Here is a 7,233-nt window from a genome sequence, read left to right as displayed (position 1 = left end):
TGGCTAGTACTGGCTTGGCTGGTTGGGAGCAGAGAGATTGGTTAGGCATCAGGGTAAGCCAATCAGAGGCAGCGTAGGGCGGGTCATGACTTCGCCGTTCTAGGAAAAAATATCGCTTCTAGTACAGACCGAAGCTCCACCTCTTTTCTCCTCTCAACCAATAAGATCTTTCGCCGGCTTGCATCCACTAAGAGCATAGCAACAGAGTCGTGACTTTTGAGCCACGATCAATCAATCAAACTTTCTTTTTATAGCATACCCAACTTGATTGATTGATTGATATTTCATACATTTAAGTCAGACCAAAATCAATGATAAAATCTAACTTTTAATATCCAAATACCCTAAACATGGCACCATAAAAGATTCAGCAACAATGTCTTCATGCATGCTCAATAATCTCCACAAAATCACAGAAAGTTGAATCAGTTACATGATCTGGACATGTTTATTGAGAGAAACGTTTCATCACTCATGTGTTTATACATGCTCAATAATCTACTACTACTACTACTATTTTCGGCTGCTCCCTTTAGGGGTCGACACAGCGGATCATCCGTTTCCATCTCTTCCTGTCCTCTGTCACATCAGCCACCTGCATGTCCTCTCTCACCACATCCATAAACTTCCTCATTGGCCTTCCTCTTTTCCTCTTCCCTGGCAGCTCCATATTCAGCATCCTTCTCCCAATATACCCAGCACCTCTCCTCCACATAATTCCAAACCATTTCAATCTTGCCTCTCTTGCTTTGTCTCAAAACCATCCAACCTGAGCTGTTCCTCTAATATACTCGTTCCTAATCCTGTCCTTCTTCATCACTCCCAATGAAAATCTTAGCATCTTCAACTCTGCCACCTCCAGCTCCGCCTCCTGTCTTTTCAGCAGCGCCACTGTCTCCAGACCATACAACATAGGTCTCACAACCATTCCCATTCTCTATCTCTCTCATTTTCTTCATTCATCAGCCTTTTAATGTCCATGAGGGTTGTAATTTAACATGTTTAGTAATGTTTCTGGTGTTGGTTTTTGATGTGTAGTCCTTCCACCTTCTCAACACACTCTCCTCACTTGTCAGCACATTTCCATCTCTATCCTTGATGCTGCACATCGTTCCCAGCTTGGTCCCTCTGTCTAGCCAATTGGTACAAGTCCCTTTCCCCTTCCCTCTCATACAACTCACCATATGCCTTTTCCTTTGCCTTTGCCACCTCTCATATTATGTTGCATCTCCTTGTACTCCTGTCTACTTTATCCATCTCTCTGACTATCCCACTTCTTCTTTACCAACCTCTTCCTCTGTATACTTTGCTGTACTTCCTCGTTCCACCACCAAGTCTCCTTGTCTTCCTTCATCTGTCCTGGTGACACACCAAGTACCTTCTTAGCTGTCTCCCACACTATTTCTGCAGTGCTTGCCCAGCCACCTGGTAACTCTTCACTACCACCCAGTGCCTGTTTTAACTCCTCCCTAAACTCCATACCAGTCTTCCTTCTTCAACTTTCACCATTTGATCCTTGGCTCTGCCTTCACTTGCTTCCTCTTCTTGGTCTCCAAAGTCATCCTAAAGACCACCATCCGATGCTGCCTAGCTACGTTCTCCCCTGTCACCACCTTGCAGTCTCAGATCCCTTTCAGATTGCGCCTTCTACATGAGATATACTCCACCTGAGTGCACTTTCCTCCACTCTTGTACGTCACCGTGTGTTCCTCTCTCTTCTTGAAATAAGAGCTCACCACAGCCATTTACATCCTTTTTGCAAAATCCACCACAATTTGTCTTTCCACATTTGTCTCCTTGACACCTTATCTACGCATTACCTCCTCATCATCTCTGTTCCCTTCATCAACATGCCCATTGAAGTCGCTCCTTGGGTACACTCTCCTGCGCTGATAACATTCATCATCACACCTTCGATTTTCAGCTTCATACTCATCACTCTGTCCGACACTCTCTTCACCTCCAGCACACTCTTGACATACTCTTCCTTCAGGATTACCCCAACCCAAATTCTCCTCCCATCAGCACCATGGTAGAAGAGTTTGAACTCACCTCCACTGCTCCTGGCCTTACTCCTCTTCCACCTGGTCTTTTGCACACACAGTATACCTACCTTTTTCATTCCATCATATCAGCCAGCTCTCCCGCTTTACCAGTCATAGTGCCAACTTTGAATGGGGAATGAGAGGGTCGTCTATATATGACTGCAAGTCGCTGGGGGGAAGGCTCTGACTGTTGTGTGTGCTTATGCACCGAATAGCAGTTTGGAGTATTCGGCCTTCTTGGAGTCTCTGGGTGGTGTCCTGGATAAGGCTCCACATCGGGACTCTAAACATCTGCTGGGGGACTTCAACGCTCACATGGGCAAAGATGAAGAAACCTGGAGGGGCAGGATTGGAAGGAACGGCCTCCCCGATCTGAACCCGAGCGGTGCCTTGTTATTGGACTTCTGTGCGAGCCACGGATTGGCCATAACAACCACCATGTTAGAACATACAGTAGTTCATATGTGTACTTGGTACCAGAACACATTAGGCCAAAGATTGATGATAGACTTTGTGGTCATATCATCAGATCTGCAGCCGTATGTTTTGGACACTCAGGTGAAGAGAGGAGCAGAGCTGTCATCTGATCACCACTTGGTGGTGAGTTGGATCAGATGGCAGGGAAGGCTGCCGGACAGACCTGGCAAACCCAAACGTGTAGTAAGGGTGAACTGGGAATGTCTGGCGGAGGCCCCTGTCCGTGAGGGCTTCAACTCCCACCTCCGGAAGAAGTTCTCGTGTATCCCGAGGGAGGCTGGGGACATGGAGTGAGTGGGTTGTGTTCAAAGCCTCTATTGCAGATGCGGCAGGCAGGAGCCGTGGTCATACGGTCATCGGTGCCTGTCGAGGTGGCAACCTAAGAACCCGCTGCTGGACACCGGCGGTGAGGGAAGCCGTCAGGCTGAAGAAGGAGGCCTTTTGGACTTGGTTGGCCCAGGGATCTCCCGAAGCAGCAGACAGGTACCGGCAGGCCAGAAAGGCTGCCGCTTTGGCGGTCGCGGAAGCAAAAACTCAGGTGGGGGAGGAGTTCGGCGAGGCTATGGAGGAGGACTTTTGGTTGGCCTCAAGGAAGTTCTGGCAAACCATCCGGTGACTCAGGAAGGGGGAGCAGGGCTTCACTCAGGCTGTGTTCAGCTGGGGAGGGGAACTGTTGACCAGGACTGGTGATGTTGTCAAGCAGTGGAAAAAACACTTTGAGGAGCTCCTGAACCCGGCTAACACGTCCTCAGTGAAGGAGGTAGAGTCTGAAGACTCAGGGTAAGTCCCACCCATATTCCTGGCAGAGGTCTCTGAGGTAGTTAAAAAGCTCCTTGGTGGCAAGGCAACGGATGTGGATGAGATTTGCCCTGAGATGCTGAAGGCTCTGGACATTGTTGGGCTGTCTTAGTTGAAAGGCCTCTTCAGTGTCACGTAGAGGTTAGGGACAGTACCTGTGGAGTGGCAGACTGGGGTGGTGGTTCCCATATTCAAAAGGGGGACAGGAGGGTGTGCTCCAATTATCAGGGCATAATATTGCTCAGCCTCCCTGGTAAAGTCTACTCTAAGATGCTCGAAAGGAGGCTCCAACCGATTGTTGAACCTCGGATCCAGGAGGAACAATGCGGATTCTGTCCTGGCCATGGACCCACTCTTTACCCTTGCGGAAGTGCTGACGGGGGCATGGGAGTTTGACCAGCCAGTCTACATGTGTTTTGTCGACTTGGAGAAGGCTTACGACCATGTACCCCGGGGCACTCTGTGGTGGGTACTGTGGGAGAATGGGGTACCGGGGCAGTTGCTACAAGCCATCCAGACCTTGTATAACCAAAGTGAGAGCTGTGTCCGCATTCTCGGTACAAAGTCAAACATGTTTTCGGTGGGTGTTGGACTCCACCAAGCTTGTCCCTTGTGTCTAATTCTGTTTGTGATATTCATGGACAGGTTCTCAAGCCGCAGCCAAGGTGAGGAGTGTGTATGTTTTGGGAACCTCAGAACTGTATCTCTGCTCTTCGCAGATGATGTGGTTTTGTTGGCTTCATCAGAACCAGCGCACACTGAAGCGGTTTGCAGCTGAGTGTGAAATGGCTGGGATGAGAGTTAGCGCCTCCAAATCTGAGGTCATGGTTCTCTACCGGAAAATGGTGGCTTGCTCCCTCTGGGTTGGGGATGAGTTGTTGCCTCAAGTGAAGGAGTTCAAGTATCTCGGGGTCTTGTTCACGAGTGAGGGGAGGATGGAGCAGGAGATTGACAGGCGGATTGGTGCAGCATCAGCAGTAATGTGGATGTTGTACCGGACCGTTGTGGTGAAGCGGGAGCTGAGCCAGAAGGCAAAGCTCTCAATTTACCAGTCAATCTTCGTTCCAACCCTCACCTATGGTCATCAGCTTTGCGTAGTGACTGAAAGGGTGAGATCGCGGATACAAGCAGCTGGAAGGAGCTCGGAGTAGGGCCGCTGCTCCTTCATGTCGAAAGGAGCAAGTTGAGGTGGTTTGGGCATCTGATTAGGATGCCTCCTGGGCGCCTTCCTTTGGAGGTTTACCGGGGATGGCCAACTGGGAGGAGACCCCGGGTAGACCCAGAACTCGCTGGAGAGACTACATGTCCAATCTGGCCTGGGAACGCCTTGGGATCCCCGAGAAGGAGCTGGAGGGCATTGCTGGGGAGTGGGACGTCTGGAGTGCCTTACTTAGCTTGCTGCCACCGCGACCCGATCCCGGAGAAGCGGCTGATGACGAACGAATAAATAATCTGTTTTAAAAAAAATTCCAAAGCCCAGAAAAATATTTTCCCCCTGCATGACGTCACGGCTAGGTACGCGCACTCTACGCGCGGTCATGTTGTGTCTCGGGAACGAGAATCTTTGCTAGGTTAAACAAACTGTTCAGATGAGCAAAAATCAAAGGTAAAGCTGCATAAATGACACAAAGCTGAGCCTTCTTTTTCACATATCAAGATATTTTGAGTTTGTGGTTTTGCGTCGCATTTATTGGTAACTTGTTAGACTTTGTTTTGAACGTAAATTGTTTTTGGGCCGTTTGTATAAATACATCCATGGTTTCAAGTCCCAAGTAAGTGCCGTAGCACTCTTATGCGTCCACGAAGTCCGCTAGCATAGCATTCATGAGTGCGCAGTGCCAGATCCTGAACGCGTTTCGTTCGTTCTCATAGCCTAGAGGCATGATGGGAGCAAAACTACTGCGCATATTCAGTGGGCTCCATGTACCCGGAAGTAACCCGGAAGTAACCCGGAAGCCCACGGCACTTTTTTTTCTACCCACGGCACTTCTACACGGGCATGTCTTGCTTAGAAGTGTCGTGGGATTCATAATAACGCGAGCATTCCCATAGGAACGAACAGGCGCCATTTTTAGATCCAGTATCCATTTTTTTTCTTTTTTTAAAGCACTGCCAATTTATTTGCAAATACAACCATGCGTATGCGCCAGGCAAGCAATTTTCATAAGAATGAACAGGCGCCATTTTTAGATCCGTACCCAGTTCGACTATAATACATCCATGGTTTAACCAGACAATTTTTGTTGGTATTGAGACAGTACTGAATGCACATAACTTATGTAAATTAACTTAATTCACTTTCCCATTGCAGTTCCTGCAATGTTAAAGAGGATTGTGGCAGGGGCTTTATTGGGTTTAATTTTACGCATCCTCAGAGAAAAAGTGTTAGGTGAGAGTGCGTTGACGTTCATCACCCTTGTCCTATTTATTGTACAATGTGATTGCAGACCAATCAGTAAAGCACTGAAGGACGGCTGTGTGTCCTGTGGGTTCTTTATCACGTCACCGCGGCACTGGTGGCAATAGTGAGCTAATAATGTGAACTTCAAATTATTTGACTATTAGATCTACATAATAGATTTTGATCGAATCGTTTAACGCAACCCCCCCTTTTTTCCCTCCCCGATTGTACCCGGCCAATTACCCCACTCTTCCGAGCCGTCCCGATCGTTGCGCCACCCCCTCTGCCGATCCAGGGAGGGCTGCAGACTACCACACGTCTCCTCCGAGACACGTGGAGTCGCTAGCCGCTTCTTTTCACCTGACAGGGAGGAGTTTCACCAGGGGGACGTAGCGCGTAGGAGGATCACGCTATTCCCCCCAGTTCTCCATCCCCCCCAAAATAGGCGCCCCCACCGACCAGAGGAGGCGCTAGTGCAGCGACCAGGACACATACCCACATCCGGCTTCCCACCCGCAGACACGTCCAAATGTGTCTGTAGGGACGGACGCTTTCCTTCTAAACTGCAGCCAGGACAAGGGGCGGAGTCAGGTGATGACAGTGCTTGACGAGCGGTTCATGTTCTGTGTTTCTGGTACGCCAATTCCCCCCAATTCTGGGCATCCAGGTAGCGTAGTGGTCAATTCCGTTGCCTACCAACATGGGGTTCGCCGGTTCAAATCCCCGTGTTACCTCCAGCTTGGTCGGGCGTCCCTACAGACACAATTGGCCGTGTCTGTGGGTGGGGAGCCGAATGTGGGTATGTGCCCTGGTCGCTGCACTAGCGCGTCCTCTGGTCGGTTGGGGTGCATATTCGGGGAGGAGGGGGAACTGGGGGGAATAGCATGATCCTTCCACGCACTACGTCCCCCTGGCGTAACTCTTCACTGTCAAGTGAAAAGAAGTGGCTGGTGATTTCACATGTATCGGAGGAGCATGTGATAGTCTGCAGCCCTCCCAGGATCAGCAGAGGGGGTGGAGCAGCGACAGGGACAACTTGGAAGAGCGGGGTAATTGGCCGGATACAATTGGGGAGAAAAAGGGGGAAAGTTCCAAAAGAAAAAAAAAGACTTCCTGCTGGCATATCGGAACAGTATGCATGCCACAACTGGACAGACATTAGCAATGCTTTTCCTGGGACGTCCACTGAGATCACATTTGGACTTACTGAAACCCAACCTACACCAGCATGTACAGCAGAAACAGTCTGACTCTAACCTACATTGTAAAGTGCAATCACGGTCCGCGGTGGTGTAGCGGTCTAAGCGTCGGCTTTGTGTCGATGCAGTTGCCCACTGGGGACAGGGGTTCGCGTCCCGGTCTCGTCAGATCCGACTATGGCTGGACTCGACGAAGCAGCAATAACTGGCGACCCTGTCTTCGGGAGGGGGGCGGAGTCGGCTTGTGTTCATCACATGAATGCGTCTCTGTGTGTGTCGGAAAAAGCCATGACTCGGCCTGGATTTGCCTTAT

Source organism: Lampris incognitus, chromosome 3 (genome assembly GCF_029633865.1).
Source record: "Lampris incognitus isolate fLamInc1 chromosome 3, fLamInc1.hap2, whole genome shotgun sequence".
NCBI classification, from domain to species: domain Eukaryota; kingdom Metazoa; phylum Chordata; class Actinopteri; order Lampriformes; family Lampridae; genus Lampris; species Lampris incognitus.
Note: the sequence above shows the minus strand (reverse complement) of the source record.